Genomic DNA, 27,241 nt, shown 5'->3' with positions numbered 1-27,241 from the left:
ACTCTTGGTAGGTATGCACATCATTTTACCATTCCATAGATCATGGAAAACTCCTTTATCTTTAGAAAGAGTAGCTCCAAAAAGAGTGTAGGAGGGGCATCTAGGTAGCACTGTGCTTAGAGAACAAAGCCTGGAATTGGGAAGACCTGGGTTCAAATCTGACCCAAGACACTTCCCAGCAAGTCACTTAACCCCAATTGCTTAGCCCTTTCTATTCTTCTTGATAACCAATAATACACCGTAATGATCCTCCTCTATCTTGGAAGTGATACTTAGTATTGACAAGGCAGAAGGTAAATATTTAGAAAGGAAAGTGTGGCTCCATCCTCTTTGGAAAGAACATTGTAGCCACTATTTCTCAAAGACCTTTCTTTCCTGATATTACTCTACCATCTCCCAATCTCTTAAATTTCATTCTTATTTGGATTTGTCTCTGTTGCTTTCGAGCAGGGATTCTTAAAGTCTATGAATTTTCAATTTTAAATAAATTTTTAAATATGTAAATAAATATATATTATATAAATGTAAACTTAAAATTCTTTTAAATTTTGAAAGCTATCTCAATGTAATTGAACTCCTTTGCAATCCTATGTATTTTATGCATTAAAAATTATTCTGATAGGAATCTAAAGATTTAATGAAACTACAAGAGGGACTAGAGACATGAAAAAAAAGTTTAGAGGCTTTTTTCTTCTTTATTTTTTATCCAGAGGCAAATGGCAGTAGACAGTTTGTCCTTAAAATGAGGAAGTAACTCTAATTCATACTCACTCTGTGACCCCTCTCTATACCATTAAAATTCAAGACATAGTTCCTATGCCCTATTCTATTGTTCCCCCCCTAGAATTATCTTCCTGACAAAGGAATATTTTCTCCTCTGTAAAAAGCTAGAAAGCAGTGAGCTCTTCTTTCAGACATTTTCTTTTCCTCTATAGAAAGAAGACTAGTTTCCAGATAGTGCATATCATTATTATTTACCTGTGTCTGAAATATTGACACGGCACCAAGGCAGCATCATGTAGTAGAGACTATTGGGCATGGAGTTATAGTACCTGGGTTATTGCTCCTTTCTGCACCTCAATTTCAAATCTGGCCTCACATGCTTTCTGGCTGTGTGACCCTAGGCAAGTCACTTAACCCCATTTGCCTAGCCTTTGCTTCTCTGTCTTAGAGTTGTCACTAAGACAGAAAGTAAGGGTTTTTTAAAATGATAGGATTGGACTAAGGAGTTCTCTAATTTAGTGTTGCTAAACTTTTATTTAAAAAATTTATAATGATTTTGATGTAATAGTTTCCTTTGTAGTCCTAGTCATTTTATTTAATGTATTTAAAAATATTCTGAGAAGGAAACCATGGTGATTGTTGTCCATTGTACAGGAAAAGGACCCAAATGACATCATTGACATTGTCTTTTGACTCAAGCAAAAATTGGATTTAAGTGAGGCAGAGATGCACAAAGTCTCTCTCTTCTCAAGCCTTCAGAGTCCATTGGTAAAACAAACATCAGGATTGGTAATAGCATTCAGTATGCAATGTATGACTTACTTACTTGATGTCTAAAAGTTAGAGGAGCTGGATTCAAATCCTACTCTTACCTTCTTTTGCATTAACACAAATGATAAAGCTCTTGATCCTTAACCACTTGACAGTTTGTCCTCCACCAGTTTGGTATAGCAGCGTACTGGGATCAACTCTGCTACTTATTAGTTTTTTACTTTTCTAAAATTTTTATACATATGTTTTTCATTGAATTTTTCCCCATTACATGTAGAAAACAATTTTTGACACTTGTTTTCTGACATTATGTAATTCAGATTCTCTACTTCCATCCCCCCCCCCCAATGCAGTAAATAATCTATTACAGGTTATATTAGTACTTTAATAAAATACATATTTCCATACTCCCATGTTGTGACTGAAGATACTCATGAAGGAAATAAAGTGGAGGATGATGTGCTTTGATCTGCAATCAGATAACAACAATTACTTTTTTGGCTGTGTTTAGCAATTTTTAAAAAATCTTGAGTCTCCTGAGGTTATCTTGGAACCTTGCTTTGCTGATAATAATTTTGTCCTTCACAGTTGATCATCATACAATATTTCAGTAACATAATTTTCCTGGTTTTGCTCAATTCACTTTGCAAATCAATTAAATCTTTCCAGGTTTTTCTGAATTCTTTGTGCTCATCATTTCTTATGGCACAATAGTTTTCCATTCTAACCATAAACCACTGCTTCTTCTGCCATTCTTCAATCGATGGACACCCCCTCAGTTACCAATTCTTTGCCACTAAAAAGGCCTACTAACAATATTTTTGTACAAGTAAGTCCTTTCCCCTTATCTATAATCTCTTTGGGGTGTAGATCAAGTACTGGTATTTCTGGGTCAGAGTATACATGGTTTTTGTTCTATGAGCATGGTGCTCTCCAGAACGGTTGTATCATATCACAGTTCCACTAACAGTGCATTAATGTCCCAATTTTCCCACATCTCCTCCAACATTTGTCATCTTTCTTTTTAGTCATATTAGTCACTCTAATAGATAAGAGGTAGCATCTGAGAATTGTATTAATTTGCCTTTCTCTAATCAATAGTGATTTGAAATATTTTCTCATATAACTCTAAATAGTTTTTATTTCTTAATTTAAGAACTGTGTATTCACATCCTTTGACCATTTGTCAATTGAAGAATGCTTTGTATTCTTACAGATTTGACTCAGTTCTCTACATATCTGAGAAATGAAGACTTTGTCAAAGATGCTTGCTATAATTTCCCCCCAATTTGTTATTTCTCTTCTAATCTTGGTTGCATTGTTTTTGTTTGTACAAAAACTTTTTTAATTTAATGTAATCAAAATTATTAATTTCATTTTTCATAATGTTCTCTATCAAATATCCATTTTGACCTTGGTGTATGATGTGAATGTTGGTCAGTGCTTAGTTTTTGCCATATTTTTTTCCAGTTTCCCCAACCATTTTTGTCAAATAGTGAATTCTTCCCTCAGTTCCTTGGATCTTTGGGTTTATCAAAAACTAGCTTACTAGAGTCACTTACTACTATGCATTGATTTCCTAACTATTACATTGGTCTATTTCTTAGCCAGTGTCAGATTGTTTTGCTGATTACCACTTCAGAGTATAGTTTGAAATCTGGTATAGCAAGACCTCCTTCCTTCATATTTTTCCCATTAATTCCCTTATTATTCTTGGAATTTTGCTCTTCAAGATGATTTCATTATTATTATTCTAGTTCTAGGAAATAATTTTTGGGTAGTTTGATTGGCATGGCACTTAATATGCAAATTAATTTAGGTAGAATTGTGATTTTTATTACATTGGTTCAGTTTATTCATGAGCAATTAATATTTTTCCAGTTGTTTAGGTCTGACTTTGTGTGAAAAGTGTTTGGTAATTGTGTTTATATAGTTGTTGGCTTTTGTGGAAAGGAAGACTAAATCAAGCTTTGGGTCTTTCTGCCACTCAGGTGGAAAAGACAACAGGTGGAATGTTGGAGTGAAGATATTGACAATGATGACAGTTGGTGGGGAGGAAGAGAGAGTTGGAGAGTGACAGTTGCTCTCAAGATCTCTCTTTCCTGGCTCTCAGACTGGAAGGAGCACTCTCTCCCTCTCTCTGGATAGAAGTACCTCTATTCCTGAATTTTTCCCAACTGTTTGCTCTACCTGGATTCCTGTGATCATGTCATCAAACAAAAGGATTTAAGGGGAGCAGTTTGAACTGTAGTGCTGGCCTTTAGGGCATTAGCCCAAAACAATAGGCCCAACCAGCTCTGAAGGTCAGAATCTTTTTTTCCTCTTGTTGTCTACTGCTAAAGTCTTTGAATTTAAGAAAGCTAGCATAGATTAGCATAGACAGGAATAAAAGAAACCCTCCACCAGTCTGCAAGGCCTGATCTCAGCTCAAAAGCTGAGACTCAAACCTAATCTGGGGAAAAGTATAGGGAAATCCATATTCCCCCTACCCTGATACTTTCCCAATTTAAACTTGTTAATAAATGCATCTTGAGTTAAATAACCCACAGTCAGATAAGAGGACTATCACTTCAGGGGGACATCGAGGGAGCAGAACCTAAGGACAGCCATTCAACCATAAAAGGTCCTTATTGGACCCCTGCCAGCTGACCTTGGTCTGGGGGGAGGCTTATCCCTCAGGAGGGTCTATGCTTACCTGCCCTGGAGTATCTTCAACATCAGTCAATAGAGAAGACATCCCCTCAGGCTATCATAGTTGGCCCATTTCTTGGAAACCCCATTTTTCACAGACAGCCTCTCAGCAGGGGGTGCCTCTCTCCTTTACTTTACCAGCATCCATATTCCCTCTATCCCTTCAACTATTCCATTGCCTGTTACAAAACCTTCCTTATCCCCTGTACCGCTTCAATCCTCTACAATTCCTTTAATTATTATACTTTATTTCAGTTAAGTATACTGCTAGGTATTTTGTATTGTCTACAGTTATTTGAAATGGAATTTCCTTTTCTATCTCTTGCTGTTGAACTTTCATGGTGATAAATAGAAATGCTGCTGATTTAGGTGGGTCACATTAACTTTGTGACCTTGGACAAATCACTTAACTTTCCTAGGCCTCATTTTCCTCTTCTATAAAATAATGAGGTTGTACTCCATTGACTCTGAGGTCCCTTCTAGCTCTAGCTCTCTGGAGCTATTTAAAAGATGACCTCTAAGTTTCCTTCAATTTCTAAATCTATAATGTTGTGATTTTGTTAGGTCACTGGAAGGTCACTCTATCATTATTCATACCTACTGAAACTGATATCCTCTGCTATTTATGTTTTTTTCTAGCTACATCCATAATTGCATTCAGATTCTATTGTCTTGAATTCAGGAACATAAGCTATTGATTTTTTTAAAAAGTTTTTAATTGACATCTTTTGGTTTTTTTTCTGTCATAATATTTCTCCCCCAGTATCCTTCCTCTTCCCTGTATCCAAGAGCCATCCCATATAACAAATATCCTTAAGGCAAAAAAAAAGAAAAGAAAAAGAAAGAAAAAAGAAAGGGAAATAATCAGCATAACTGATCTGTATATTGAAAAATTCTGAAAACATGTTTGATGTATACTTGTGGACCTCTCACCTCTGCAAAGGAGTGGGGTGGAAGTGTCTTACATATCTCTTCATAAAAGCAATGGTTCTGTGAAAGAGTAAATTGAAGAAAACCTGCAAACAGAGGCAATGGATGAAGGTTTGCAGAGCTGTCCATCAAAGAGCATTCCAAAGGAGAATGTGACCAGGAGGAGGCAGTTAAAAGAAACATTCAAACTGCTGAAAAAAATCTCTTTGTCCTGGCACCTGAAGGAGGAAGGACTAAGAAGATCTTTTCCTTGTTGGTTACTGATTTTCTCTCTACCTTATCAAGAAGTGACTCAAAGATCCTCAAATCTGTTAGCCACATCCCTCATCCAAGACTATAATTTTATTTCTCAATGTAGGATTATTTAAGATTAGGGAAACCCTAAACCCTCTCTCCTCTCCAATTTCCTTTTCCTTTCCCTTCCTTAAAATGAACCCTTGTTCCATCAACTTAAAGAGTGAGTTATCTATCAGATACATCAGGCAATTTACTCAGAACTGAATCCCAGTTTGTCACCAACTGTAGAGATTAACTGAAGTGGGAGGGAGAAGGGAGGAGGGAGACAAAAAGGAGGGGGGAGGTAGATCTGATTCCTCATTAGCTTATTGGTTTGTCAGTTTGCCCAGCAATCTTACATTATCATAACCCATCTAATATACCTAATACAGATTCTTTATAATTTTCCAGCATTCGCTTATGAATTTTTATTTTTCTTATGTGTGGGTATTCGTTGTTTCTATTGCTGTCATTTTGAACATTGTTTTCTTGGTTCTGTTTGCTTTATTTTACATAAGTTCATATAGAACTTTCTATTCTTCTCTGAATTCATGATATACATAATTTCTTACAGCACTGTAATATTTCATTCCCCAATTTATTAAACAAGTACCTAGGAGGTTCCAGGTAATATACTAAGTGCTAGGAATACAAAGAAAGGCAAAAGGCTCCTTTTTCAAGGAGCTCACAGTCTAATGAAAGAGTCAGATGAAATATAGACCAAGACCATTTACAAACAAGAAATGTATTGGGTAAACTACAGATACTTGCAGAGGGAAGACAGGAAGATTAAAGCAGACTGGGAAAGACTTCCTGTACAAGGTGATTCATTGGCTGAGATCTGAAGAAATCTAGGGAAACCAGGAGTCAGAGATGAAGGCATAGAGGGTACCAGACATGGGGAATAGTCGGTGAAAATGCTTGCAGTCCAGAGATGGAGTGTGTGACAGAGTTTGGCACTAAAGGAAAAGTGCCAGGCTAATGAGTGTGTGGATCTGATCACCTTGATGTGGAGGGGTCCCAGGAGTTTGGAATCTTGAGGAACAGAAGATTCTGGCTGAAGATCAGTTGGTCTCTCAGTTCAGGAGAAGCTGAAGAGAAAAGGTTGAATAAGACTTTCTCTTGAGGGTTACCTAACTTTTTCCTGCTTGTGACTGGAAATCTTTCCCCCCAACATTTCCCAATTGAAGAGACTCAGAGAAGAGAAATCTGAGAAAAGGCATTTTGAATCTCTGTCAGACTTTACCTCAGCTTCTGTTGCCCTGGGTCTGAACTGTGACCAAGGGGTCAAACCCAGGGTCAGCCAATTTGACTTTCTCTCAGGGGGCTCAGGCTGCCAAGGCCCAAGTTCCCCCAAACCTCAAGGAGGGAGGGAAAAGGGTTTTAGATAGAGACAGGGACCCCTTTTCCCACTTTCTTTTCCCATTATTTCCTTGCCATTTATTCCTTTATTACCCTGATTGAGTTGACATCAAAATAGTTATTTTTTCCCCAAGCTGTGAATCAAGTGTGAGTGAACAGATCAAGGGGAGACCCTTTGGTCTTGAGTAGTAAAGGAGGAACAAGAGCAAATCTGGAAGAGCAGCCATAGCTAAGGAGGGAAGGTAGAAGGGGGAAAAAATCTTCAAACGCCTTCTCTCTCTGAGCCAAATCTAAACATCAACTGTCTCTCCTGAACCCCACTTTGAGAAGGAAGATCTCCACTCTTTTTCTCTCACTATACTGAAAGACTTAACCCCTAAATTTCAAGTGTCACATGTGAAGAACACCAAAAAGCCAGTGTCACTGGATCCCAGAGTATGTATCATGAAGTAAGATCAGAAGATGAGGCAACTGGGTGGCTCAGTAGTTCCAGACCTGGAGATTGGAGGTTCTGGGTTCAAATCTAGTCTCAGATACTTCATAACTCTGTGATGCTAAGCAATTGCCTAGCCCTTATTATTCTTCTGCCCTGGAATAAATATATAGCATTGAGTTTAAGACAGAAGGTATGGGTTTAAAAAAAAATGTCAGAAGATTAAAAAGACAGTTCAGGTTATAGAAAGTCTTTTTTTTTTTAAATATATATATCTAATCCTTGAGGAAATTGGAGCCAAAGAAGTTGATTAAGTCAGAATGTGCAATGGTTAGACCTATGCTTTAGGAAGATCAGTTGCACAGTTGAATGGAAGATAGACTGGGGTGGGGAGATACTTGAGTCAGACAGAGCCTCCAGATGGCTATTTTACATAGACCAGGCATGAACTAATGAGCATCTGAACAAGTAGTGGCAGTATCAGAGGAGAAAAGGGGATATGTGTGAGAGATCTTGGGAAGGGAGGAAAGTCAGGAATTGGCAACTGATTGAATTTGGTAGTGAGGAAGAGAGAGAGTTCAGGAGGATCCCTAGGTTGTGAGTTCTAGCATTTACATAGGATCATAACCATGATACTCTTCCTCTGATAAGCCCCCTATCTCCCAGCTGTCCTTGGAATTTGTTGACTGTTTAAGTTTGTTCATATTTAACAAGAGCCTCAGTCAATTTTGAGCTTTGGCCTTCCTGACACCATTTTATAGGACTGCATAGAGCCATTCCTTCTTATCCATTTATGTTCAATTACCTGCCCTTGCCTTTTTCTGTATAGGCCACCTGCCCCATTAAAGGAAGTAAGTGAGCTCACTTACTCCTTTAGAAGATCCATTCAAAGGATACTCATTAATCAGGGAAGGGCTGAACAAACTGTGGTATATGGTTGTGACAAAATACTTTTGTGCTATAAGAAATGATGAGCAGGAGGATTTCCAAAAAACCTGGAAAGACTAATATAAATTGATGTAGAATGAAAATAATATTGTTCAATGAACAACTGTGAATGCCTTAGTTATTATCAACAATACAATGATCTAAGATGATTGATTCCAAAGAACTCATGATGAAAAAAGTCATCAGCCTCCAGAGAAAGAACTAATGGAGTATTGAATGCAGATTGAAGCAGACTATTTTCCACTTTATCTCTTTCATGGGTGTTTTTTTAATGTGTCTTCTACAACATGACAAATATAGAAGTGTGTTTTGTATGATAAGAAAATGTATAAATGATATCAAATTGCTTCCCACTTCATGGAAGGAAGAGGAGAAGTAAGGAAGGGAGAGAGAAAGAGAGAGAGACAGAGAGAGAGAATGCGGAACTCAATGTTAGAAAACACCAAAAATTGTTTTTACATAGAAAAAGGAAAAAGGAAAACCTGTCTAAAAAAAAAATCCATGAGATCCTACATTTAGAGTGGGGAAAGAACCCCAGAGACAATCTAGTCCAACTTTCTCACTTTATAGATGAGGGAACTAAGACCAACAAAGATTAAAATGACTTGCCCAAGTTCACACAGGGAGCAAAGTATCAGACTTGGGATTTTAACCATTCCTTCTGGTTCCCAATAAAACCGTCTTTTTATTGTACCATATTATCAATGGTGAATGCCACCTTTTCTCTGAAAGGTTTAGGGTGGGCATCATAGACATCCCAGGGTTACCTTTTGTAGGGCTAGGCAAATCAAATGCTAACTGCCCTAGCTTTTCATGGATCCCTGACAATTTTCATCAGGAGCCAGGCTCAAAAGTCACCTCCTCCAGGAAGTATTTACTAATTAACCCATCTCACTGATAATTTTTTCATGTCTACAGGGTATAAGCATCTGTTCCTGTAGTCCCATTCTGCAACACCATCATTGTATACTATTGCACATTTCTGTATGTATCAAAACACTCTTGCCAGATTGTAAATTCTAAAAGGGGAGCTACCATGTCTTAAGTAGTAAGAATTCTGAAGAAGAAATATAAGCATCAATTTCCAGGGGCTCAATCAGATTATTGCTGTAAACATTGAAAAATACAGGACATATATTGGTAAAGCAACTTTAAAAAAATAAATGAAATAATCTTACTTTGAGAATTTAATATTCATCCTACTCATTGTTGTACCAATCCCTGTTAGATTAAACAAATCAAAACCTTTCATCTAAATAAAGTTACATATGTAACCCTTCCTATTGTTCCTAATCTTGGGATCTGCATTCACCCTTTCTAGGTCTCAAATTACTACATTTTCACAGTGGCTGGAAGCTTTCCTTCTCCCTAGTCTAGGCAGAAGTCAGAGGAGTTCTCTGCTAGTCTAGTTAATACCCTTTCTTTCAGAAAACTAGTTAATCTAATCTCACTGGCAGATTGTGACCTGTCTAAAATAGGGTAATCATATGATAATCCTAAAGAGCTAATCCTCACCTCCTCTTACAGATCTGGATTCATCCCAACTGAAATTCCTGAACTCCTGCAACGCCTTACAATAACCTTTGCCTCATTTACTGAATTTCTTAACAAGGACTATTTGCTGTCTCCTGTAAGCATTCCCATCTCTAGGCCTTTGCTTACATGGTTCTCATGCCTAGAATGCTCTCTCCTCCCCATCCCCCATATTCACCCTGGCTTTAGAAATTCAAGTCATCCTTTAAGATTCAACTCAAAGCCTAAGTCTTCAAAGAAAATTCTCCCCATTTCCTCATTTGGAAATCATTTTTCTTTCACTTAACCTCAAAAAACCTTTGTATCTGACTTCTGTTCCTGTAGTCCCATTCTGTAACACCATCATTGTATACTATTGCACATTTCTGTATGTATCAAAACCCTCTTGCCAGATTGTAAATTCTAAAAGGGGAGCTACCATGTCTTAGTTATCATATATCTCTCAATGCCAAGTGCGATGCTTTTGCACATGATAGTTTAATACATGATTGTCCAATTAAAGAATTAATATTGTGTAGATAGAATCAATCTGCTCTTCCCTCCAACTCGTCCCCAATTTGATGCATGGCTGGATATCAGGTGAAGAACACTAGGAACATGACCTGGAGCTAAAGGTTATGGATCCAGGTTCAAGCGAAAGGATAAAGGTGTGGGGCAGGGCACTCCAGCTCTCTCTATTCCCTTGAAGGCAGTGGAGAAGGACCATGGCTGAGCAAGGCAGCTATGTGGAGAAACACGTAGTCAGAGTTAGGTTAGATTAGGCATAAATCTCTATATATCTGCTTTCTATTTCAAGTGATTATTAATAAACTCTATGGAAAATAATAATTTGGAGTTATTAATTTTAATCTAACAATATATTGAAAAAATATTCTTATCTTTCTAGGGAAGATTCACTCTCTCCAGGCTCTCTTTTTACTTATCTATCTGGCCATTTTTTACAAATTTTCTTTCCATGTTATCCATCTGTACCTGATTCATTACCTTTAGGTGTCTTTCTAAGCTCTTTCCTAGGCCCTTTCCACTTCTCTTTTCACATTCATCTCCTTCATATTCTTCTCTTCACTCTATATTTAGTTCTCACCTCCAAGCAGAAGACTCTCAGATCTTCAAGTTTAGCCCCAATCTCCTGAACTTCTATCTTAGTAGATCTCTAGTTGTTTGCTAGACATCTCCCATTTGTTATCTTACCTCAAAATGAATATGTCCAAAATTAAATATATCCCTCCCAATCTACCCATAATTTACCCCCTAAAATGCCTTATTGTTGACAGAATCATCATCTTCCTGATCAGCTATGGGCGAACCTCAAAGTCATCTTCAGCTTTTCCTTCATCTTCCTCCTTCATATCCAATGTGGTGCCCAAACCAGGCAATTACATCTGTGTGATTCTATCTCATCTTCCTCTTACTTTCTCTACTAGCTCTTTCTCTCTCTACAAATAGAGGTCTCAGGCCTCTTTTCTTCTTTCTCTAACATTGAAAGAACCACTTTTGAGTCACCAGGGGCTGAGATATTGGATCTTCTTGGACATTCAATATGATCCTCCTAGGCCTAAGCAAGCTCTTCATCCATTACTTCACCTGCCTCTCTATTATTATCAATCTTTAACACAGTATTGGGCACAGAGTAAGTGCTTAAATGATTAAAAATTATAAGAAAGATCCAAATATAATACTATTTTAACCGCAGCCCCAGTACAATAGAAATAAAGCAAAACAAAAGTCATTGTGATTAGAATAATCCAAGGAGGTTTCTTGAAAGGCAGGCCTATAAGAACTAGTATGGAGGGCAGGTAGGTGGCTCAGTGGATTGAGAGCCAGGCTTAGATACAGTAGGTCCTGGCTTCTAGTCTGACCTCAGATACTTCCTAGCTATGTAAGCCTGGGCAAGTCACTTAACCCCCATTGCCTAGCCCTTCCTACTTGATTCTAAGCCAGAAGGTGAGGGTTTAAAAACAAACAATTAGTATGATTTTGACAACTCAAGGTAGAAAGGCAAATAAAGGGGAGTGTTGAAATAATCCAGGTGAGAAATGATCAATTTTATTATTATTTTTCACCAGGGAGCTTGCTCTTTATTTCTTTCTTTCTTTCTTTCTTTCTTTCTTTCTTTCTTTCTTTCTTTCTTTCTTTCTTTCTTTCTTTCTCTCTCTCTCTCTCTCTCTCTCTCTCTCTCTCTCCCTTCCTTCCTTCCTTCCTTCCTTCCTTCCTTTCTTTCTTTCTTTCTTTCTTTCTTTCTTTCTTTCTTTCTTTCTTTCTTTCTTTCTTTCTTTCTTTCTTTCTTTCTTTCTTTCTTTCTTTCTTTCTTTCTTTCTTTCTTTCTTTCCTCTCTCTCTGTCTCTCTTTCTTTCCTTCCTTCTTTACTTTCTGTCTTGGAATCAGTACTCTGTATTGGTTCCAATACAGAAGAATTTGAACCCAGGACCTCCCATATCTAGGCCTGGCTCTCATTCCACTGAGATACCCAGCTGCCTCCCAGTTGATATTATATTTCAAGGATTGGAGATTTCATTGGTACTGGCACTGCTCCCCTTCCCCCTCCACACATCCAGATTGCAACTCCTTTGTAACTTGGTAGACTTTGAAAGTTAACAATGGTCAAAATTTCATCACCCTGTGGCCAAACTCGAGAAGAGCCTGGATAATATAATATTGCCTGTTTTAAAGTAGGACATTATACAGAGAAGCTAAATAACTTGTTCAGCTGGACATATTGGAAGATCCAGGAATAAGATTCTGGATCTGACTTCCAGTAGGCTCTCCCCACCCAGTTTCTCTGCATATTCGCTTCATTTTCGTTTGCTACAAAGTACATAGTCGCGAAGTGCTAACGCAGCACTGTACAAAGTCCAAAAAAAAGTCAAACAATCCTGCTGGAAGAAAGCATACTGTTTTGTGCACTGTACTGCAGTTATTTAAACAAAATATACGAGATCAAGTGGGCTGGATGGGGCTAAATTCTGGTTTGCAAAGAGAAGTCCTTCGTTCTTTGCAAGATCCGACGGGTCCTTTAAGGAATTAGGAGGGGTCCCCTTTCTTGCGCCATGTTTTTGATGACTGCCAGCTGCTTGGTGACTCTCTTTCCCCTCCGAGTCAGTGGATCTACGTCTCGGCAAGCCTAGGGAAATCCTTAAAAAAGCCAGAGGCTGCGCGGGCCCATGGGGGCTACAAACTTTTTTTTATAAGGGACTATTGTGAGCAGGGATTTAAGTTGGGGGGCGGGTGGCAGAAGTGCAAAGACAACAACGAGCTGTAGAATCAGAAGCACTGGCTGGGGGCAGAAACGGAGTCCCGGCTGGGTGACTGGGGACTGGGAGGGTACTGGCCGGATTGCAAGCTAGAGGTAGAAGCTGCTACGGGACCTACAGCGGTGGCTCAGGCGGCGGCAGGCGCCCCGCCCGGGCTGGTATGCGGGCGGAGAATGACGCGGGAGGCGGGGTCACGTGACGCCCATGGAATGCCAACAATGTAGCGAATGTCCCACTAGGGTCTGCGCGTTCGAACAGCGGCGTGAGCGCCCGGGGAAGATGGAGCAGCAGCCGCAGCAGCAGCCGCAGCAGCAGCAACAGCCGCAGCAGCCGCCCCCACCGCCGCCGACCCCGACTCCAGCGCTGCTGCCTCCTCCAACCGGGGCACCTTCCTCCCTGCGGGGCCAGCAGCGGCCCGAGCCTCCCGTGCACAGCTGCTCCGCGCGTGAGGCCACCGAGGAGCTGCTGGTCAGCGGCCCCCGATGCCCTTAGACCCCGCCCGTCTTTGGAGGTGAGTAGGCGCTGAGTGCGGGGTGTTTGCGTGTGTGTATGTGTATGTATAAGTGTAAGTGTAAGAGTGGGTGCAGTTATGGAAAGTTTGTCCCGGGGCGGCCGAGCTCAGGGTACTCCCTTTCCTTCCTCTTTCCAGTCCCCCGCCTCCGCCCCAGGAGGCTCCGGACGGTCGGTCGGCGGAGCGTCGCCTCGTGCGGCCGGCTCTGGCCAAGGGCAGCGACTGCCGACACTCTGGGGCGGTAGAATAAGGGACCGAAGGGAAATTCTCTTCCCTGTTCACCCCTGTGCTTCTCCTTAAAGGGGGGTCGCGCCCACCGTATGCGATGTTGAGTAGGGGCGAGGAGGGTGCCAGGGCATCCCGGAGGGGGATGAGTTCGCCCCAGGGAGAGATGTCTCGGGGAGTTCGGAATTCCGATCCTGCTGCCCTCACCGCCGCTGCCGCCGCAGTGCAAACTAAGTTTGAGACAAGTTGGCAGAGCAAGGGCTGCGGGACTTTGTCCGAGTGCTGTAGGAGCCGCGGCCCGGCGAGGCACTGGGAGCGCTTCTTTGTTGTGGGTCCCCGAGAATGGCTTTTTTTTGGTGTGTGTGGAAGGGGCAGGATCACCCTTTTCAACCCAGCCCAGCTGCCCGCTGGCGGAGTCCGGAGATGGTGTCCTCTCTGGGCGGGGGTGGGGAGATGCCTTCCCAAGAGGAGGAAAGAGCGAGAGGGCCGGGGGATGTGGAAATGGGCTTTTACATCAAAATGTCCCTTAGGGTTGCACGCTCTTCTTCCGCTGGGGCGCTGGTGGCCCCCGGGGCTCTAGATAACTCTGTTCTGCTTGGCTTAACTGGGCCTGGTCCGGTCCCGGGGCTGTTGCACGTCACTGGCCGGGATGTCCCACGCAGGCCTCAATACCCTTGGGGCTAAATCCGGGCTCTCTCTCCGGCGTTTTCCTCTCTAAGTTTCCCTCTCCCTGTTCCTTTCTCTTTCACAAGTTTGTGTCGCTATTTTCCCCTAACTCTTTAAGTTTTGGGAAAGCTTTCGCCGCGGTAACTCTGGTGGCAGTTGCATAACATGTCTTCCCTGTGTCCTAGTTTAGCTGACTTTTCTGGGACTTGACTTTTTTAACTTCCTAATGCCACGCGCTCGCGTTAACCGGGAGCGTTTATTTCTCCAGTCCGCGGAAGGAGGAAGGAGGTGCTCGTTGTGTTCCCTTTACTTTTTTTTGTTGTTGTTTGTTTGCATGTTATCTGGACAGTTTTCTTGTCTTTGGAATCCAGGAATTGCAACTTTCCCCGGGGGGAAAAATGCATCATATTATAAGACCGGATTCCTCACAGTCTGGAGAATTTGGGTGGAAAGCTTTTGGATTTTGATTCTTCCCAAGTTTTCTGTATACAATGGAGTAGTACTTGGGGGAAAAACCCTTGGTCTGTATGTCTTGTTGGTATGGAGACAGCATGGTGTGTAGGTTAGAGTAACCTCCTAGGAGGAAATAGTCCCGACTCACCATGTGACCTTGAGCTGGTAAATACCACCTATATATTCCCTGCGGTGAGGTGAAAACGAAGGCTCTGAAAGCTCAATGCCAGCACATTTGTAAGGAGGCTTAAAGGTGTTTCTTTAGGAATTAGAGTGTGTAAATGAAATAGGTTTTTGATAAGGACAAGAGTTTTTACTTTGGGGTCGGGTACACATTTAGGGGAAACTGAAGTGTTCTTTTATAACATGTAGGTAGTAGCCTGGCCATTGTGAACACTAAGCCAGGGATGATGTTAATAATACTCATAAGTAAAAATTCAAATGAAGTTTTTTTTTTCAGATATAGTTTTTCATGAATTTGTTTATTTTTATAGCAAGCTTTGTGAGTACTTTTAAGACAGAATGAAACAGGAATTAAATTCCTTAATTCTGTTTGGAACTCTACTATATCTGCAAATTGTTAAATTTTTTTAAGTTAGTGGATTATGCGAAGCAAGTTAAGAAAGAAGTTAGCGGTTGACTTTGGGAAAAGGTTGTATCTTGAAGATTTCGGGCTTTATTTTAGGATAAATGTAGTCAGCTGCTGGTTGTATTCCCTATGTGTGCATGAGAACCATTCATTCTTGGAGTACTCCTAGGATTGAGCTATTTCCGACCTTTTTAGTTTGTTTCACAATGCCTATTGTAATTCAAATGTATCACTAAATTAGACCTTCCAAATTCTGCAGAAATGAACTCTTCAGAAAAGGGCCTTTTAAATGTACACAGTTTGAGCTGACCTCATAAAATTTGGTCTAATTAGCTCCAGTTACATAGAGGATTCTGCTTAATGAATACATGTGTCTTCCTTTGAAATGAATTCTCTGAGCATTTAATCAGAACAGTCAAAGTCAAAAACTTGGGTAATTTTGAAATTGTGTCTTGGATAATAACTGCTGTGGAAATATTCAGGTTAATTAGTAGAATCTTAGAAATTTAGAGCTACCAGGGACCTTAGAGACCATTTAATCTAAACCACCTCATGTAGTTTTCAGCTGATATTAAGGCAGTATATATTTCTTTATCTTTTTCTCCAAGTCTTTATGGAGCATTGAGAGATCAAAGTCTATGGAATAAAATGTCTTATTATTTAAAGGACTATCTAGTTCCCTATATGTCATCTTACAAATCCGAAGTCCCAGAAATGCTGCTATCATAATATAACATACAGTAAGTTGAGAAGTGGTTTGGAGAGCTTTTTTGTGGGGGAAGGGTTGTAGCAGAGAAATTGTCTTTAAAAAACAAATAGAGACTGGATGTGAGATTTCATTGGTAGAGGAAACTCTCCTATGAGGAAATTTCCTTAACCAAGGCAGGTCTGTACCTTCTCTGAAACTTGTAGTTTTAGAGTTTCTTAAGTTACTGAGAGGTTAAGTGATTTGCCCAGGGTCACACAGCCTATAAACAATAGCTGGTTTTGAACTTTTGTTTTCCTAGCTTCTAGGCCTGTCCTCCCTCTAATATACTGCAAATCAGAACAATATCATTGTATTATCCATTTTAAAAGTTATTTTACAATTATTTAACTATAAAACTTCACAATGATATTCCTTCCAACACCTTTTCCAGCTATTACTTTCTTGAAAATTGTCAGAGAAATATCTCTACTTCGTATGCCTATGAAATTGCTTTTACAGAGAGATTAATTTGTTTTTCTAGGTCCCATTTTACTCAGTGATCTATCTACCTGGATGAACTGGAATGATCTTTTGCTAGGCATATAAAATACTTTACAAGACAGTGTTATTTAACTTTTTCTCTGTGTGTGTGTGACTCAAGCAAACAATATCATTGAAAATAGAAGTTGTTTAAGATTTTTAAATGAAGGCTATAAATCTGTTGTTTAATATTTTCTACTTCAGGGTTACTCTAATACCTTTTTGTATCATGGAGGGGAGTCTAGTTCTTTCTTTTTAATCCCTTACTTTCTTAAAACAGAAGGGCAAGGGCTAAGCAAATGAGATTAAGTGACTTGTCCAGGGTCACACAGCTAGGAAGCTTATGAGGTCAGATTTTACCCACATTTATATCTACTCTGCCATCTAGCTGCTGCTTCTAGGTTTTTTCATAAGATAGTACAACTCTTTTTTATAGATGATGCCCAGGAAGATTTAAATCACTTGCCCATGCTCTGGAAGATAGTGTCAAAGTCAGGATTTGATCAGACCTTTTCCCAATCCAAAAACTGCCTCCCCATAGAATACCTATTCAACTTTTATTAAACCACTTAACCTCTCTAATCCTTCATTTCTTTTAAATGATGATGTAAGACTAGATGACATCTGAGTTTTCCAGCTCTAGGTCTATGATCTCATGAGATGTCTTATTTGTAAGTAGCAGAATCTGAGTTTTAAATCTAGATTTTCAGATTCCAAACCCAGGGCTTATACTACAATATGATGCTGTACTGCTTTTCTTTTGAAAACTATATAGAGAACAAACTCTGGCAGGTTTTATACAATTGGAAAGGGTTGAAGTAGGGGCTGAGCAACAAATTGTCCCCTATGGAACAGCCCTCAGAACTTAGTCTCAAAACAGAATGATGTTTTTGCTTTGGGGGGGGGGAGGGCTTTCTTATTTTGAAAACTGGAACAGCTTCTTTTAAAGCAAAGAACAGTTGTAATAATCTACATTGGTGGAAGGAAGGAAACACTTATTAATCACCTATTATGTGCCAGGTATTGTGTCATATGTTTTACAAATATTATCTCCTTTGATTCTCAAAATAACTCTGGGAGGTAGGTGCTGTCATTATCTTTTTACATTTGAGGAAACTAAAGGTAAGTGACTTGCCCAAGATCACATAACTAACAAGTATGTGAGAGGTACCACAAAGAGTGCTGCTGAGAATATTTAGATGTACATCAGTCCTTTGTTTCTGTCTTTGACCTCTTAGATTGAAGGGAATGAGCCACTGAAGCACTTTTCCACTGATTGATAGCAAGAACTTTTGTTTAACTAATTCAGAGATGCACCAACATTATATTAGTTCCACTGACCTCTTCATCATTGGCTGTGAATGTTTTTTTTTTGTCTTCTTGGTTAATTTTTAGAATATGGGGGGGAGAGAGGGAGAGGGAGAGAGGGAGAGAGGGAGAGAGAGAGAGAGAGAGAGAGAGAGAGAGAGAGAGAGAGAGAGAGAGAGAGAGAGAGAGAGAGAGAGAGAGAGAGAGAGAGAGAGAGAGAGAGAGAGAGAGAGAGAGAGAGATTTGTTTTAAAAGTTATTTCTCTGGACTCATTATTACAAAGTGACTGTATCTTCACCTCCTAATAGACTCCTTCCTTCTTATTTCCCTTCCTCTCTCACCTTCTATATTAGAATTGACACTGAGTATCAATTCTAAGGCAGAAGAGCAGGAAGGGCTAGGCAGTTGGGGTTGTCACTTGCCCAGGGACTCACAGCTAGGAAGTCTTGAACAGATTTGAACCGAGGTCCTCTTGCCTGAAGGCCTGGTGTTTTATCTACTGTGTTACCTAACTGTCCCCACATCAAGTTTTGTATTCTTGAAACAGCCTGTACATTTATTCCATCAAGCTTATGGCATTTAAAACCCTGTTGAAAACATTTTTTCCAAGAAGTCCCCCTTAAACAATCTGAATATGACCTCTATACTATACTATTAAATATTAGAGGAACCCGAGGGCAGCTAGATGGGTGACTCGGTGGAAGAGAGCCAGGCCTAGAGATGGCAGCTTCCTAGCTGGGTGACCCTGGGCAAGTCACTTAACCCCAATTGCCCATTCCTTACCACGCTTCTGCCTTGGAACCAATACTTAGTGCTGATTCTAAGACAGAAGGTAAGGGTTTTTTAAAAAGGAAAAGATCAGTTATTGTTTTAAATAATTTTTCTTTTTCTAAAACGTGATTTCCCAATGCCTGAACCTTTAAGCTCCATACCTGATCCTTAGAAACCTTTCTTATAACAAGCAAGTATAGACAAACTAAATAAATGAATTTACTGGTCCACGCTCAGGTTTTCAGGTGCATTTAAACTAGAAATACCTGAAGAGCCCAATTCTAATACACACAATAGATACACTTAAGATATCTGTATACTATTGGTGTTCCATGACCCCATACCTCTGATACCAAGGACAGAGCTATAATAAGGTTATATTGTATTTATATATCGTCATAGATATTTGGGTAAAAATATGATATACATACATAACTATTTCAATATCTGAAAATACCTGACCTGATCAGTGTGGGTACAATGTCTACTTTTTCAGACCACAGCTCCTCTATTCCTTTAGGTTGGTTTCATGAGATGTCATAGTTGAAAAGAATTCATTAACTGGTTACCAACTTTTTGGTGTAGAACCTCTCCTATGCTTAGGTTTTTGGAGAATAGTCCATTGCAAGGATGGTCATTGAAGGCTTTTTCCCATCTTGGTGGGGCCCAATGGGAGTCTCTTTTATTGACTTAGCTTTTTATATAGACCTCAGGATCTCTTCCATGCTGTAGTCATTCACCAGAAGATTAAAACAAATTTTTTTTAAACCCTTACCTTCTGTCTTAAAATCAAATACTGTGTATTGATTTTAAGTCAATCAGTACTTAAATCAATACTGTGTATTGATTTTAAGGCAGAAGAGCAATAAGAGCTAGGCAGTGGGGGTTTTCCAGGGTCACAACTAAGAAGTGTCTGAGGTCAGATTTGAACCTAGGACCTCCCCTCTCTAGGCCTGGCTCTAACCACTGAGATACCCAGCTGCCCCCCCCCCCCCCCCAGAAGATTTTTTAATAAAGATTTAAATACTCTGATATAGTCTTCCATTTAGATTCTGAACTTCTTTGGCCCATACCTTACTTGAGTTATAGCAAATAACTTATTATTTAGGGTAATGCCATACCACACTAGAGACTGATAAATGATTTTGCATTTACTTATTTATTTAAACCCTTACTTTCTGTCTTCAGATGGATATTCATTATTCATTCCAAGGCAGAAGAGCAGTAAGTGCTAGGCAATTAGGGTCAAGTGACTTGCCCAAGATCACACAGCTAGGAAATGTCTGAAGCTAGATTTGACTCGAGGATCTTCCATCTCCAGACTATCCACTGAGCCACCTAACTGCCCTTTTGAATTTATTTTTTAAACTCCTTGAGAGGTTTCATTCTTTATATTTGTGTATCTCTGGTTGCCTTGCATAGTATCATAGTAAGTAGATACTTAATAAGTGGTATATTTAACATGGAGCATATTAATTGCTGTATATTTAAGAAAAATTTCTTTAAAATCTGACCTCCTAGATCAATGACTGGGAGTGAGTTTTGATGACCTCAAGTTAGAGAGCATACTTAAAATATTGCAGGTGCATTAAGGCCTTATGATCAAGAACAAAACTATATTCTTGGGTAGAGAGTTTGCCATCTACATCTGGGCTCAACAGTGGAAAATGATATTCAATTGTAGTGAGCATTTTTGTACATTATAGCCTATGGTTTCTTGCAGTTTCCCTTTAAGCTGGTTTTAAACTGATTGGCATTGGCTCCAGAGAAATGTCAAAATTTAGAGTGATTCCACTTAAATGGCTAGTGGTTTGATTGTGTTGTTTCCTTTGTAGCCCCAAACCCACTCTTCAAAAAAAGAAAGTACATATCCCAAATGCTTTGGAAGGGGAAGGTTTTAAAAATTCTTTTTTGGAAAAATTTTCTCATCCTTAACCTCATTTATTAAGATGATAAAGTGTGTCAGAATGTCTTGTTTTTAGCCACTAATCTCATTCTGACTTATTGCATTCCTATTGTAAATCCTTTCAAGAGTTTGTAATTTGGCCATTAAATAAGTTGTCTCCAGGCCAAAAAGTTTAGCACACAAAGTCTGTATCTGAGAAAATATTCTCTATTCTTTGTGAAACCAAAGAAATTTGTGTCCTTTCCAAGCAGCAGGCAGGCATGAGTGCAGCCTACTATTTTAAAAAACAGTTGTTTTTCACTTAGCTGTTTTTAAACATATTCAGGGGTTTTTTTGTGTTTTTTTTTTAAAGAAAAATACTTGTGGTATTTTTTTAGTCCACATTACGTACATTTCCTACAAGATTATGGTGAAAGGAGGTAGACAAGCTAAAACAGTGTGTGGCACCTCATTCCTCCACCCTCCAAGTTGGAGAAAGGTTTTAACAGAGAGCCAAGAAGTCTGTTTTGGAATCCGTTTAGGGCATATTCACTCAGCACTTAGCCCATGTATAAATATAGACATCAACACATAAATGTTGTCTCACTCCTACCTGCGGTGGTTAATTTTCATAAATGGAATTTTTGTGTGTTACACTCAAGGATCTGGTTATAAAACTCCAAGCCTATCTTTTAGAGGTGAGTTATTGGGAAGTAATCCTATCTTATAGAATTTCCATGCATTGATTGGTGAAGATGGGCATCAAGACTTGTATATGTGATGTTAAAGATTTATATCTTCATGGTTCAGCCATAGCTTTTGAAGTTGAGTGTTTTACTAGGCCTTTACTGTTCTGCTACCCATCATTTCATTTCAGATTTTCATAACAAAATTGGGTACCTGAATGTGACTGATGACTGGATAACCTGCTTTTGCCTGTGACTCTATATGAGGCTTCTTTATTACATTCATGTGATGTTACTGCCCTCATTGTATTGGTAAATTTTGAATTTTAAAATTAATGAAATATGTTTTCCCTGAAAAAGGGCTAAAATCAATCATTTGATATATTGCTATTAGACACCTTTGGTATAGGCACCTGTGGTTTGAACAGTAAAGATTGTGCTAGAGGAAAACTTTGCCAATCTTAGAGAGAAGCATATTTTAATTCCTCAGATTTTTATTTCTATGTTTAAAGTAAGAAAAAAAGTTAAGCACCACATTTTGGAAGTTAAAAAAAAAAACCACCTGAGTTTAAAGAGGATAGTCAGTAGTTAGTTAAAACCTTTAAGGAATCACTCATACAATTTGGTACCACTTTCAATAGTCATTAAATTATCAGTGCTGGTCTATTCATAGACTCGATTAATTTATTTCATTCTAATTTATCCAGGTGCTTAATCCACTACCTGGAGGACTTAGCATGCACATGCGTAAAAATATACCTTACATTAAAAAAAAATTATCAAAAAGTTATTATTTTGGCTTTTTCATTTAAACTTTTATACATTTTGTCTTTTATGTCACTTATTTTTTAACTATATTTTTATGGGAATAATTATTTTAACATCATTAAGATTTCTTCTAGTTACCTCTCTCTGCCCTTTACCAGAAAGTCATCTCATATAGCAAATATTTTTAAAGAAGGGGAAAAAATCAATACATTGAAAAAGTCTGGAAATATGATCATTGTATCATAACTTTTGGACTGCTTATCACCACAAAGGAGTAGGATGGGATTATCTTTTCCTGTCTCTTTGGAGTAATGCTTATTTTTTTGTTTGTTTGTTTGTTTTAAACCCTTACCTTCTATCTTATAATTAATAATGTTTTTGTGGAAAGGAAAATTGAATCAAGTTTTAGATTTTCTGCCACTGAGGTGGAGCAAACAGCAGTTGGAATGTTGGAGTGAAGATATTGACAATGATGACAGTTGGTGGGGAAGGGAGAGTTGGAGAGTGACAGTTGCTCTCAAGGCCTCTCTTTCCTGGCCCTCAGACTGGAAGGAGCACTCTCTCCCTGTCTCTGGATAGAAATACCTCTATTCCTGAATTTTCCCTGAAAAGATAGGCCCAACCAGCTCTGAAAGTCAGAACCTTTTCTTCCTCTTGCTGTCTACTGCTAAAAACTTTGAATTTAAGAAAGCTAGCATAGATTAACATAGACAGGAATAAAAGAAACCCTCCACCAGTCTGCAAGGCCTGATCTCAGCTCAAAAGCTGAGACTCAAACCTAATCTGGGGGAAAGTATAGGGAAATCCCTATTCCCCCTACCCTGATAGATTTTCCCAATCTAAACTTATTAATAAATTCATCTTGAGTGAAATAACCCACAGTTAGATAAGAGGACTATCATTTCAGGGGGACATCGAGGGAGTAGAACCTAAGGACAACCATTCAACCATAAAAGGTCCTTATTGGACCCCTGCCAGCTGACCTTGGTCTGGGGGGAGGCTTGTCCCTCAGGAGGGTCTGTGCTTACCTGCCCTGGGGTATCTTCAACATCGGTCAATAGAGAAGACATCCCCTCAGGCTATCATAGTTGGCCCATTTCTTGGGAACCCCATTTTTCAAAGACAGCCTCTCAGTAGGGGGTGCCTCTCTCCTTTACCTTACCAGCATCCATATTCCCTCTATCTATTCCCTCTATCCCTTCAACTATTCCATTGCCTGTTACAAAACCTTCCTTATCCCCTGTACTGCTTCAATCCTCTACAATTCTTTTAACTATTACAGTTTTACTTTCAAAATAGAAGAATGGTATGTGCTTAGACTATGAGGGTTAAGTGATTTGCCCAGGGTCACACAGCCATGAAGTATTTGAGATCAGCTTTGAATCCCAGACTTCCTGACAGTCAATCCATTGAGCTATTTAGCTTCCTCCTACAATGTTTATTCTTCACATTTTTGTAACATTCACTTTTAATTTTTTTGTGTGTTCCGTGCCCTTGTCCTTCCCCCCCCCCCAGCCATTTATATGTTTCTAGACATGTATATTGTTTTCATGGTTCTTGTTTACTTCCCATTGCATTAGTTCACAGAAATCTGCTCCTGCTTCTTGGAATTAATCATATTGGACTTTTCTTTTACAACACTTTCATATTCTATCCATTATATTCTCATCTTCAATGACAGTTAGTTATAATTGTCATGCTCATGTTTTTGTGTTTGTTCTTGCCAATTTATCCTGTATATAGCTTGGCTTTTACATATTTGTTTCTGTAGTCTCCCTCATTAGATTATAAGTTCATTGAAGACAAAGAGTATCTTTTGCCTCATTTTTTAATATTTCAGCATTTCATATAGTGTCTGGCACCTAGTATGCGCTTGTTGAATATTGATTGTTGATTGAAGTAAGTTTATATGTTTTTTTTTCTGCTTACTTCAGTCTGCCTCAGTTCATGTAAATCTTTCTTTGCTTTTCTGAATTCTTCATAGGAATAATTTCTTATAGTTCAGCAATAGTCCATTATTTTCATGCACTCTATTTAGTCATTCTATAGTGTGTAGACATCTATTTTGTTTTTGGTTATTTGCTACCACAAAAATGTGCCTGTATGTCGGGGCTTAGAGGACTTTTCTTGCCAAATTTGACCTACTGCCTTGCCTGTGGGATCTCAGGTCAAAGGGCAAGGGCATTTTAGCCACATTCTTTGCCTAATTCTAAGTTACTTTCCTGAATAGTTGGACCAATTCACATCCTAGTCAATAAGCATTTATTAAGTATCTACTATGTGCCAAGCACAGTATAAAGCTCTGTAGATATACAAAGAAAATCAAAAGACAGCCCTCATTCTCTGAAGAGCTCTCTGGCTATTAGTGGAGACAACATGCAAACAAATAAGTATAGAGAAGCTATATATAGGATAAATAGGAAAATAGGCACTAGAATTAAAGAGGGACTGGGAAAGGCATCTGCAGAAGGTGAGATTTTAGGTGGGACTTAAAAGCCAGGAGGCTAATAGTTATACTTTACATTGTTATGTTGTTTTACAATTTTCACAGTATTTTCATGTTATCTCATTTGTACCTCATGAACTGCCCTGTGAAAGAAGACAGGGTAGGTATTATTTCCCCCATTTTATAAAAGAAGAAACCAAAGAAAGATGAAATGACTTGTCCAAAGTAACATAGAGCTGAAATTTGGTCTTCATCCCCCTAGAAGTACCTGCTGCTTTAAAACTTTTTCTGAATTTGCCCCTTCTTTGGAGACTTCAGGTTGCTCAGCTGAGAAGCAGATTTCAGCAGCTTCCCTTTAAAACTATTTGGTTTAATTAAAAAGACAACCTTAATTTACTTTTCAAGCCTCTGAATCAGCTAGGTCCCCAGAACTTTGATTTTCCTTCATCCTATTCCCTTGTGGCTAAAAAGGAAAAAGATTACAGGCCTAAATTAATGTACTCTGAAAAGAAGCAAAAGTACCAACTACAACAATGGCTTAAAGCATAAACTCCTGCAGCTTCAGACGTCTTTGAAATATTTTTAGGAAATGCTAGGTAGGCTAGAAAAATCAAAATAGCTTCTCATTGAATCTGAAATTTACTCAGTACAAGAAAGGTAGCACAGAACAGTGAGTGGATAGAGATCATTGGACTTGGAGTCAGGAAGATCAGTGTTCAAATTCCCCCCTCTTGAATTTACTAGTCTCTGACACTGAGCAATTCATTTAATCTCTTTGGGCCTCAGTTTTGTCAACTGTAAAATGAGGGGGCTGGACTTAATCTTCAAGAATCTTGCAGCTCTAAGTCTGTGGATACATAGAGTTAAGTTGGCTAAATAAATTTATTGAAATGGAGATTCATTCTCTTGTATGTTGATCTTCTATCATAGGGAAGGTCATTAAACTTCCAGGTCACTAGAGAGAAATGCGAAAGTAGACAGGCAGAGCTAGATTTCTTTTCATTTTACAGAATCTCAATGGGTATGGACCTTTGAGGTCCTTCATCTCTTACCTGAGTAGGAATTCTCTTTACAATATTTCTAACAAATAGTCATCTAGGCTCCACTTAAATCACAAATGATGGAGAATTTATCACTTACTAAGTAAGGAGTCCATTTCACTTTGGGATAGTTAGGGTGTTTTTACTTGCCTCAAAAGCCCTGAATCTGCCTCCTGGTAAGTCCTAGTCATTCCTCTTAGTTCTGAACTCTAAGGCTAACCACAGGTTCAATCCTTTTTAAATATTTGAAGACTGCTAATTTATACCACTCCCCCAAATCCCCTACTCTTCAAGGCAAACATCTTCCACTCAAATATAACAACAAAAACCAAAATTAAAGTCAGCCTTATATGTAATGATTTGGATTCTCCATCATCCTAGTCAGCTCAACAATATCCTTTTATACTGAGGTGCCTCATGGATTCTGCATGTGATCCAAATTTGCACAAAGTGGGGGTTTTAATCTTCACAGTTAATGTGTTTAATACAACCCAAAAGATTGTTATGCTATTGACCCCCATTGACCTTACAGTCTACTTATATGTGTACAGGATCTAGAAACTTGTGATGTCATTTAGTCCATTTCTTTCATATTACAGAAAGAAAAAACTGAGACCTCAAAAGATTAAATGACTTTTCCAAGTTTATTCAGGGAATGTAGTAGTGTCTCGGTCTGAAGAGCTTTTGCCTTGAAATCAATGCTTTTCCATTATATACCACCATGCTTTTCTGATCTCCCCCACCCCATAGCTACAGCTTATCCATCCTGAACTTGTCCAATTAATTTATAATGTCTATGTAATCATAAACTTAATAGTCATTAACAAGAATAAGTAAGCATATAAAAATAAGGGACAATATATACTCTTTCAAAGTTATTGCTTTATGATACTATAATATGACATAATTTATTCAGTTCTCCAGTCATTAAACATAGGCAATCTTCAGGTTTTTTCCTTCTATTACAAATAGTGTAGCACTCTGAATCATTTTTGCACAGGCAGATCCTTTTTCCCTTCCATGATATCTTTGGAATAAAGTCTTCAGAATTATGAAGCTAAATTTGGGACTTATTATGTGTTGCTATATTGACCTTCAAAATGTTTGCATCAATCTACATTCCCATCAACAACATATGAGTGCCTACTTGTCCACAGCCCCACTGACATGGAATTTTATCTTTGTTGTTATTTTGTCAATGTAGTAGGTATAAGATGATATCTTAAGGTTTTCCTGACTCATAGTTCTCTTTTCTGTTGTTAGCCATTTAAAAAAATACTTTACATTCTGTCTTAGTATCCCTTCTAAGACTTCTAGAAGAGTGGCAAGGGTTGGGCAGGGCTAGGTAATTGGGACTAAGTAATTTGCCTGGGGTCACACAGCTAGGAAGTTTCTGAAGCCAGGTTTGAACTCAGGTCCTCCTGACTCCTGGCCCAGCACTCCACTCTGCTACCTAGCTGCCCCTATTATTAGCATTTATTTTATTATTACAAAAATTGTCTATTCATCTCTTCTGGGAAGTGTCTTTGAATTTCTTTTTAGACCACTATATCTGATATATTTATTGTGACTAGTTTTCCAAATTCATTGTTTTAGAAATCAAGATGTCAAGTTTAACAAGACTTCAGAGGCCATCTGATTCAAAGCCCTCATTTTATTGCTGAGAATACTAAGTTTGAGAAGCATCATAGGTTGACTTACTTAAGATCCACCAGGTGAGATAGTGGTTGAGGCTGGATCCAAACAG

The 27,241-nt window shown here is 38.8% G+C and overlaps 1 protein-coding gene and 1 pseudogene across 1 annotated transcript in view; both read left to right on the top strand.

Annotated features, from left to right (window-relative positions):
* LOC100619618 (mitotic spindle assembly checkpoint protein MAD2A-like) overlaps positions 1-13,117 on the top strand; it is a 76,674-nt pseudogene extending 63,557 nt beyond the window's left edge.
* LATS2 (large tumor suppressor kinase 2) overlaps positions 12,632-27,241 on the top strand; it is a 78,774-nt gene continuing 64,164 nt past the window's right edge. Inside the window, exon 1 of the mRNA XM_007495206.3 lies at positions 12,632-13,429. The gene's annotated coding sequence lies outside the window, so the exon portion shown is untranslated. The remainder of the gene's footprint in view (positions 13,430-27,241) is intronic.

This window comes from Monodelphis domestica, chromosome 4, assembly GCF_027887165.1.
Source record: "Monodelphis domestica isolate mMonDom1 chromosome 4, mMonDom1.pri, whole genome shotgun sequence".
NCBI lineage: Eukaryota > Metazoa > Chordata > Mammalia > Didelphimorphia > Didelphidae > Monodelphis > Monodelphis domestica.
The sequence above is the reverse complement of the archived record's forward strand: the minus strand, read 5'-3'. Positions and strand labels throughout refer to the sequence as shown.